The sequence below is a fragment of the Macrobrachium rosenbergii genome, chromosome 1 (genome assembly GCF_040412425.1).
Source record: "Macrobrachium rosenbergii isolate ZJJX-2024 chromosome 1, ASM4041242v1, whole genome shotgun sequence".
Taxonomy (NCBI): domain Eukaryota; kingdom Metazoa; phylum Arthropoda; class Malacostraca; order Decapoda; family Palaemonidae; genus Macrobrachium; species Macrobrachium rosenbergii.
The window spans coordinates 63963464-63973463 of NC_089741.1; positions in this window are offsets into that span (position 1 = coordinate 63963464).

Sequence of the window (10000 nt, forward strand, 5' to 3'; positions counted from 1 at the left end):
TTAACGAACTGAGTGTCTGAATTACCCGATGCAAAACCCAGATTTCAGATCTCGAGAAGTGTCCGTTCACTGACCATAAAAAAGAGGAATAGATTTTCTTACTTACGTGCCTTAAACCACTTTGGTGCCAAATATAGATTTTTTACAGTCTCTTGAATTGTAGTTATTGTTAACCTTCATCTTCCGTAATTATACCTACATCCACAAGCATATAGATGTTTATATACGTGTACACACACAAACACATACTTATACAAAATATACATATCCAAACACACAAATTATAGTATAAGTAAATATATATATATATATATATATATATATATATATATATATATATATATATATATATATATACATATATATATATAATGTGTATGTATATGTGTGTGTGTATTTATTTATAGCATATAACATGCATTATATATATATATATATATATATATATATATATATATATATATATATATATATATATGCATGTGTGTGTGTGTGTTTATTTATATGTAATTTGTGTTTTGATATGTATATTTTGTATAAGTATGTGTGAGTGCGTGTGTGTGTACACGTATATAAACATCTGTATGCTTGTGGATGTAGGTATAATCACTGAAGATGAGGGTTAATATATATATATATATATATATATATATATATATATATATATATATATATATATATATATATATATATATATATATATATATGCACACACACACACACACACACACGCAAGATCGGTTCAATTCATTTCTCGGAAATTCGCCTGCGCAAATCCGGTGGGGAAATAACGATCATAAAAGCTGATAAAATGAAACAGAGGGGCGGAAAAAATGCCTGGACCACACGAAAACTGAAAGGAAAATAGATAAAAGTTACTTGGGCTGGTTAACTGAGAATTAATAAAAGGCCGTGCCATTGAAAAAAGGTCTATAAGGTCTGTGGAGCTTCTTTAGAAAAATGCTGAGGCAGATTCTCTTTCACGTCAGCAACAGGCGCTCCTCTGACGTCATCGCGGTACCGGGTCCAGAGGACAAGACCCCCCTCGGCTACGGTGGAGGACCACCATTGAACGCTGGATGAGGAGGAATCGGGGATGAGGATGGGGGAAGGAGGAGGAGGGGGTAGGAGGGAGGATGTTCACGGCAATACTAGGAGTATGGAAAGAGGGAAAGAGGATAGAGAGATGAGAGAAAGAGAGAGCGAGAGAGAGAGCGACTATCAACATCTCTACAAACACACGAAATAGGATACTCGATAAAACATTTGTCCCCGCCTCTACAGCTCTCTCTGATATCCTACCCCAAAGAATTTGTTTGTCTTTGTAGTCGCTTTTTACGGCGATCTATTCTCTCGCCAAAGGTTTTGCTCTCCTGCCAGGGACGATAACAAGAATGTGACGTCAAAAAAAGGAATGACAAAAGTGTGTGATGTCAGTCACCTGATACACCCTCTTCGAATGCCGGCAAAACCTTCAACACTGGAAGTTTCTAATTAAGGTTCAGGAATTACAAGAAATAAGTCACGATAATCGACATCACTTGACGAGTTATGTAGCCTAGGTAGCGTTAAATGATTTTCTTTCTTTTAGAACACAGGAGTTCATGAGAGTACAATATCAAGTAATAATCAAAATTGAAACTTCTACTTATTTTACATGATAATAATTACATTATAAGGCATTGCTTCATGAAAATTATATAAATAAATGGTTAAGGCTTATTTTGATTTCATTCCTTATCAAAGGCTTAAAGGGAAAGGAATGAATAACATCAGAATTAGAAAAGTAATCCTAAATTGTTAAAAACCAAGATATTATACATCATTATTCAAAGTGAGCAAATTGTTACAAGTGAACCAGGCTAAACGGCTAATGGCATGCAAAGCACGCTAATACTGACTAGAATACCCATGTCTACAAAACTTACAAGGAAAAAATAACATCATGATTTCAATTACATCTCTTCCATTCTTTATTACTAATCTTTTCGTTTTTCAAAATTTTTCGTTTTTTCATCTTTTTTTTTTTTTTTACACCTCATTCTTGCTACATTAACATTCCCCTTTCATTCAGCAATAAGCTGCATCTGTTCTTTTCCAATTAAGCTGCCCACGCATTTATTCCTGCAGCGCCTTCGGAGAAGAAGCTTTCGACAAATTAGGAGCATAAAATGGCGGATGTTTCAGTGTCCGGAACAAGTGACTATCACAGAGACACTGCTTTCATAGACAGACTGGCTCTCTTTTTAAGTACAGGATAGTTTTAGGCTACAAATGCATAACCACTTTGGGAATTCCAATTATATCTATAGCAAGGGAGAACTTTTTCAAACGTTTTATGTATATATACATATAAAAAAAAATTATATATATATATATATATATATATATATATATATATATATATATATAGAGAGAGAGAGAGAGAGAGAGAGAGAGAGAGAGAGAGAGAGAGAGAGAGAGAACAGAAGTTGGCGCAAGCAGGCCACAGCATATATCAGGACAGGGTGACAAGGAGACAGTCGGTCATCTATAGGTGATATTTATTTGCCAACGCGTTTCGTAACACATTGTTACATCATCAAGGCTAAAAGAGAAAATATACAAATTAAAATACATGGAATAAAACTAACGACTTCAAGAGTCTCAACATGCTATATTAATATACATTAAAACAGGATCATGCAGAAAAAGCACCTTAATAAATAACGATTCTAAAATGAGCAGTTCGTGTGGATGACTTGTTTATCCCAAAACAGAGTCGTCAGAATAATTAATACTAATTATTACATATATTTGAAAGATTTCTAATATTAGGAAATTCTGGATTGGACAATCTGCAACCAGTACGATGACTAACACCTTTATGTGAATCTGCTCTGACCTTCAGCAATCGTTTAGTCGATCCCACGTAAGTCCCCAAATTACATCTGGGGCAAGTATATTTATATACGACTAACGATTGCATTATTAGGAAGATTCTATCCTTAAATCTAAAATGAGACCCTATTGTAAGTGGATTTTTTGGTATTAGGATGACTTGTAACATGTAAAAACGTTTTTCTATTGAAGACTTCACTTCTAAATTTATCGTCTAGGATGTATGGGATAGTTGCATAGAGTTTCTTCCGTGGTACTGTACTTATAACAGCCGAGTCAGATAGTTTCCTATTTAAGAAATTCTTACAGTGTTTAAAGAAAGCATGAGATGGAAACCAATTATCAGTAAAATATTTGTGCAAAAACATTATTTCTTTATGATAAGAGTCCAAAGAAGGGGTTAGAGTATAAGCCCGGTGGAGGAGAGTAAAATTGAATTTAGTTTAAAATTATAAAAACAAGCACTATAAAAGTTTGAACCCAGACCAGTAAAAGTCTTTTTTCTAAAAATGGAAGTGTTAAAACTGTCATTATGTCGGAACACCAAAACATCCAAGAACGGTAATTGATAATTATCCTCTCTTTCTAATGTAAACTTAATATTGGGATGTACTGCGTTAATGTACGAGAGGAACTGATCAGCACGAAAGGGTGATTTGAAAAGAACGAAGGTGTCATCGACAAACCGTTTATATACATATAGATATACGTGTTTCCAAAAACAAGCCAACAGTCACTGCCTCATTCATGCGTCGCAAATTTCTGAATACTGGTTGAACTTCCCGTGCATAAAACTTTTACTTGCAATACTAACCACTTCATATATCTGCACAGAAGGCTCCTCACAGCACACCAGACCCCATACACAAATTGCGTCACTCACCTCTGCCTCGCATACACTTTCCAGCTTCCAAGATACTAAGGCAATTCCTTTCCATCACCTTTTCGTGCCATCTATCCAGCGCTTCCTAGTTCTCCATCTCCTCCTTCTTCCTAACGCTTCTGAATTGCACATTCTTTTCTCAAACCCATCGTCTACATGGATAAATCATTTAAAAGCATTTTGATCCATCCTTTCACTTCAGCTAACCTTTTATCCATTTCTATTACGTAATTTTACATTTCTAACTGTTTCAGTTCTTCTTACGATATATATATATATATATATATATATATATATATATATATATATATATATATATATATATATATATATATATATATATATACTACCCAAACTACTCGTCATAACAGCTTTCGCATTTTCACTTTCATTTGCATTTAATCTCCACACCTCACCTCCATAAAAGGGTTTGCTCAACAATCACATTTGACATTACCACCGTGGCTTCAATAGACATTCCGGTTGCTCATATATTATAGATATACTGTACGTAATGTATATATTATATATATTACATAATGAATAGATATACTTTATATCAAAAACCAACAAGTGATGTGTAGAAATGCAGGAGCGAAAATGTGATGTATTTTATATATTCTACACTATACTTTGAAAAATATGAAAAGAAACCTTCAGTCCCATTCGACCTTATTTTGGCCGAAAGATAAAAGGAAAATAATCATCCCACGTCTTAGTAATGGGATTGGATTGGATTGGATTATGAAACTGAGGCTTGAAAGCCAACCACTGGAGCAGCAAGGCCATTTACCGCATTTTTTAGCGGGGCGGGGGGCGGAGGAGGAATTTATAATTTCATTACTAAATTTAGAATTTCTAATTATCAATTTTAAACTTGTCAGTCTCAGATGAATGACAAGTGTTCAATGCCTATTTCTTTTGGAAAGAGTATTTTTTTTAATGCTGGACTAAATTCCCCTAGCAATTCATTCCAGGGCTTGCCACGCCACGATTAAAACGTGAACATTCTATTAAAAATGTGTAACATTTATCCGGAAAAATATTACGGTACACGAATTGCTTGTAAAAACTGAGAGACACGATCGGCTGTCCCATATTAACGATACTTGCAAGGTTAAGAAAAAAAAAGCCACGGCACAAAACCAAGTTTATGTGAATGAATATAAAAACGGGAGCTTTCGACCTTCACTAAGGTCCTCCTCAACTGCACCGAAAATTAATTACCAAGTTCTTGTGCCTTTACTACTGAACGATAGTTGTATCATTACTCAATAACATATGAACTGCAAGTTAGGACAGTTGAACTGTTAAACTAATAGCGGCAAATTTCTTTTATGCGATTATTATTAACATGAAAAAAGTAGCTAAATTGCTTGATGTCTTCTTAGGAAACTGTTGCTCATAAAATGTTTCTTAACAATAAAGTAATAACATCTTGAAGACCTGACTCCTACAAGTAATGTTCATCTGTCTTGGTATTCTATTCTTAGTCAAGTGCTCTTGTCTTGTGCAAATAATAATTTCAAACAGAGACAAGCTAATATATCAAATATACCATCAAAGCCAGGAAAATATGCTAAAGGGAGTGGTTTGTTGGAATGGTATCATATCTGTTCTTTCATTTTCTACAACTATTAACTTTATAAAACTGTATATTCCTGGCTAGCAATTCTTGCCTTTACAAAAATTACAGTTCCAAATCTTTAATATGGAAAAGCTGAAATATACTGAATAGATGAAGGTCAACTGCAATCTTTCTCGTCAACACGAATTCGCTTTAAACATTTTTATACATTGATTTGATTTTCAAATTTCGCAGATTAATAAGCGTTTCATAACTGTGCCCAGTGACTGCAAGGGCATATGTTTCATATAAGATGATAACATTAAAATAAATAAGTTTTTTAATCTCTGCAGATAGCATCCAATTGTGAAACGAATATTCATGTAAATATGGTCATTAATACAGCACTGTTCAGAATTAGGATATACTAAATAGTGGATTTTTTTGCTGGTTCCTCGTGTATTTTGCATGATTTTTTTCCTCTAAGAATTAATCATTAGTGGCAGATTAGAGGAAAGCCTAAAAACTACCCTATAAAAATATAGGCAATGTTTTAATTTTCAAGTTCCTCAAGCAAACATCTGCCTTTGCAAACACTGTCGTTCTCTCGTCAGGCCTACGTTTTTTCAGTGAGTTATAACCGCCTTGCCTTCACCAAAGCACAATAATATGTAAGAATGGATCTAGAACTGTAAAAGAATAATGTTTTCTCAGCGGGTCACCTGCTCTTCTTTGGAGGCGCACATTTGAACATCTTGTAACATAAAGAAACATGTAAGAGAGAAGCTATTCAAATCCTGTGTGCCACTAATTTACTGATTCTGCTGCATTTGTTGGCTATGGCTGGCATTTCGGACCATTATCAATGTGATTTTCAAATGGACAAACAAGAACGAACAGCATCCTCAAGCTTTACTAAAATAATGATTGTTATACTATGGTCTATGCCATTATTTCAGAAATGACTGAAAAAGGGCTTTCTTTCAATGGTAGCTTAGACCTGATATTTAAAGCTTCTGCCTTGGGCATAACTAGGATTCTGAATGTAGAGAACATGGTTACACGAGGAACGGAGCAAGAGATATTAAAAGTTTGAGAGCTGGAAGAGAATATTCCTGTATATATGGAATATAAGAGCAGATAGATGAAGCATGGGTGCTTTCTCTTAAAGACAAATGCAGAAGACTATGCAGTGACACTGTACAGCACTTCATACTCCCACTCATCCTATTGGTTAATATTACTATAATGATTATAAATCAGTTCAGCAAATCACCCCCATATTTCTTGGCTCTCATACGGCTCACCCGCACGATTTATTCTTGTCTGAAAGGCAAAACTGAAGAAAGGTACAACTGAAGAGGCTCGACAGCTAAGTGAGTACAGATGGAAAGGAATAAGTCGGAGAAAAACTGTAAAATTTATTACCATCTGCAATGTGGAGCGCTGCCCGCTTCCTTGGGGAACTTATACCTAAATTCGCTACGTTACATTTAACTAATTTCCTTAAGTAGTGCACGCCCTTTCTTTATCTGTCTTGTAACAATGGTCTCCAGTAGATTGCTTGTTAATGTTAAAAAATATAAAATTTCTTTATATATCAAAATCATTAACATGGCAAATTAAGAACTCCATAAAAAGGAAAGGTAAGACAAAATTTAGAGCGTATTACTCCTTTCGTCTTACATCTCTCGGAACTAAAGCTCGAGATTCCATGGTTTGCCACTGCAAAAAGGTACGCCACGTTTAACCTGGAAGTTCATGAAAACGTAGAATATGATGGACCAAAACAAAAAACAAATAAATTTAAGAAACTTAGGGTAACACTGTAAAAGACAGATAACGATAAACATTTTTAAAGATCGATAGGATTATGAGTTACTTGGCCTTAATGCCACTTACAATAAACACACACACACACACACACAGAGAGAGAGAGAGAGAGAGAGAGAGAGAGAGAGAGAGAGAGAGAGAGAGAGAGAGAGAGAGAGAGAGCGATTGTCAGCTAGAATTTCTCATTTGTTTCAAAACTTTTTTGCAGATACTTTTCCGAAGAGTCAAACTTTTATTATTCTTTTCTGGGTTTTATTTCTTTGGAGATATTAAGTTTTGGCCACAGTCCAGGTCGGTTGCTAAGAGATTACTAGAATTAAAGGAGAAAACGCGCCAGCTAACGCTGGCTAACTCGTACATAACAGGATTAGACTTCTCTCAGAAAATTCGACTATGTTGTTCCAACTGTATGGAAAATTCTCTTTTTTTTCAGCATTACTTTCATTGAAGAAACAAGTTCACAGTTATAACTGTACAAATATATTAAAAAATAAATTTATACAGAGAGATTTCGAAAATCTGCACAATTCCTATTTTCAATCTCTGAAGAGAGAAATCGTACATTCTCAAAAGCTCTCTGTAGTTTTATTTTTAAATACTTTTGTACAGTTACATAACTGTGGCTCTGTTTCTCCATTTTAAGACTTGTGTTACTTACTATGAGCATTCTTTAATTACTCTCATTACAATAAATAGGGAGAAATTATTTTTTACTTTCCCGACGGAATTGTGAAATTGGACATATTACAAAATTGCTACCAACTACACCATATTATCATAAAATCAAAGAATATATTTTAAAGTACTACACAACCCTATCATAAAATAAACCGGAAATCCTTTTTCTTTCATCTTTCTCCAAATGTAATGGTTTAACATTATACTTACTCCAGCCAGCAAAGTTGGGAGCAAGTTATATTTCCACCTCTGCCTGTGTGTTTCAGCTGAATATCTCAAAAACAGAAATGGAGGAGAGTGGGTATAAACTCTATTTGGGTGACCACTTCCAGTCGATTGACTCGTGGACGACATCGGTGAAGTTTTATCGAACTGTCACCATGGAAACCATCGTTTTTAACTATTCCAACATTTACAAAATTAAAATCAGACATATCTCCATCGCAAATTCAGTCAATCAAATTTGGTAAGAATTACCTTTCCCAACATGTTCTGATGGATGTTACGTCACCTGCCAATTACCTAGAGTTCTTGCAGATCCGATAACTAACTGGGAGATGATGTGTTCATGGGACTAGCACTGACTAATGTATGTTCCAAATTGAATATTCTCGTCGTCAGAAATGTAGGGTACGCCTTACTATTTTTTTATCATTTGTCAGAGTTGTAGGATAGGCCTTACTATTTTTTTTATTAGTTATCAGAGTCGTATGGTAGGTCTTACTATTTTTTTTATTTGTCAGAGTTGTATCGCAGGCCTTACTATTTTTTATTTGTCAGAGTTGTATGGTAAGCCTTACTATTTTTTTATTTGTCAGAGATGTAGGGTAGGCCTTACTATTTTTTATTTGACAGAGTTGTAGGGTAGGCCTTACTATTTTTTTGTATTTGTCAGAGTTGTAGGGTAGCCCTTACTATATTTTGTTTATTTGTCAGAGTTGTACGGTAGGCCTTACTATTTTTTTTTATTTGTCAGTGTTGTATGGTAGGTCTTACTATTTTTTTTTTATTTGTCAGTGTTGTATGGTAGGCCTTACTATTTTTTTGTTTGCCAGAGTTGTAGGGTAGACTTTACTATTTTTTTTATTTGTCAGAGTTGTATGGTAGGCCTAACATTTTTTATTTGTCATAGTTGTATGGTAGGCCTCACTATTTTTTTTTATTTGTCAAAGTTGTATAGCAGGCCTTACTATTTTTTATCTGTCAGAGTTGTATGGTAGGTCTTACTATTTTTTTATTTGTCAGGGTTGTATGGTAGGCCTTACTGTTTTTTTAATTGTCAGGGTTGTATAGTAGGCCTTACTATTCTTTTTATTTGTCAGAGTTGTAGCTAGGCCTTACTATTTTTTTTATTTGTCAGTGTTGTAGGGTAGACCTTACTATTTTTTTTATTTGTCAGGGCTGTAGTGTAGGCCTTACTATTTTTTTTTATTTGTCAGAGTTGTAGGGTAGGTCTTACTAATTTTTTTATTTGTCAGAGTTTGTAGGTAAGCCTTACTATATTTTTATTTGTCAGAGTTGTGGGGTAAGCCCTACTATTTTTTTTTTATTAAGTAGGCAATCCATTTCTTCATATGTTTACATACTTATTGTAGTATTCACACAACTAGATTATTTGAGATCAAGTTATATTCTGTGGCTTTCCAAGATTCACGAAACACCATTCTCCTGTTTAATCAGATCTGAAAAATCTCATAGTAGGTAGATTCTGTTGCTACACATTAAAATTATTTCCAATGATACCAGTTATTCTAATGCGTATAATACTTCCCTTGCATGGAGTACGGTCCAACAGCTAAGTAGAATTTACAAGCAACAAGACAAAATCGTCTGCCATCGTCCATGATTAACATGTCTTATCACTGCTGTCTTCGTTTATTCTTGCCTCTTGAAAACAACCACTTGGTCATTTGCACAACTTTGTTTTTGTTCTCGATAAATAATAAAATGTTATTAATCTGTGAATCCTTCTGTTTCTCTTTCCCAAATGCAATAAGATAAACCACTGTTACTCTGTGAATCCCATTTCTCTTTCCTAGGTATTTCTCTCTCCTAAGAAATACAAAAAGATGAAGAGGTGAAGTGAATAAAATGAAGCAGTTACTGATTTATTGATTTAATATTAAATCATCGCGATTGCGTTCGTAGAAAGCAAACGT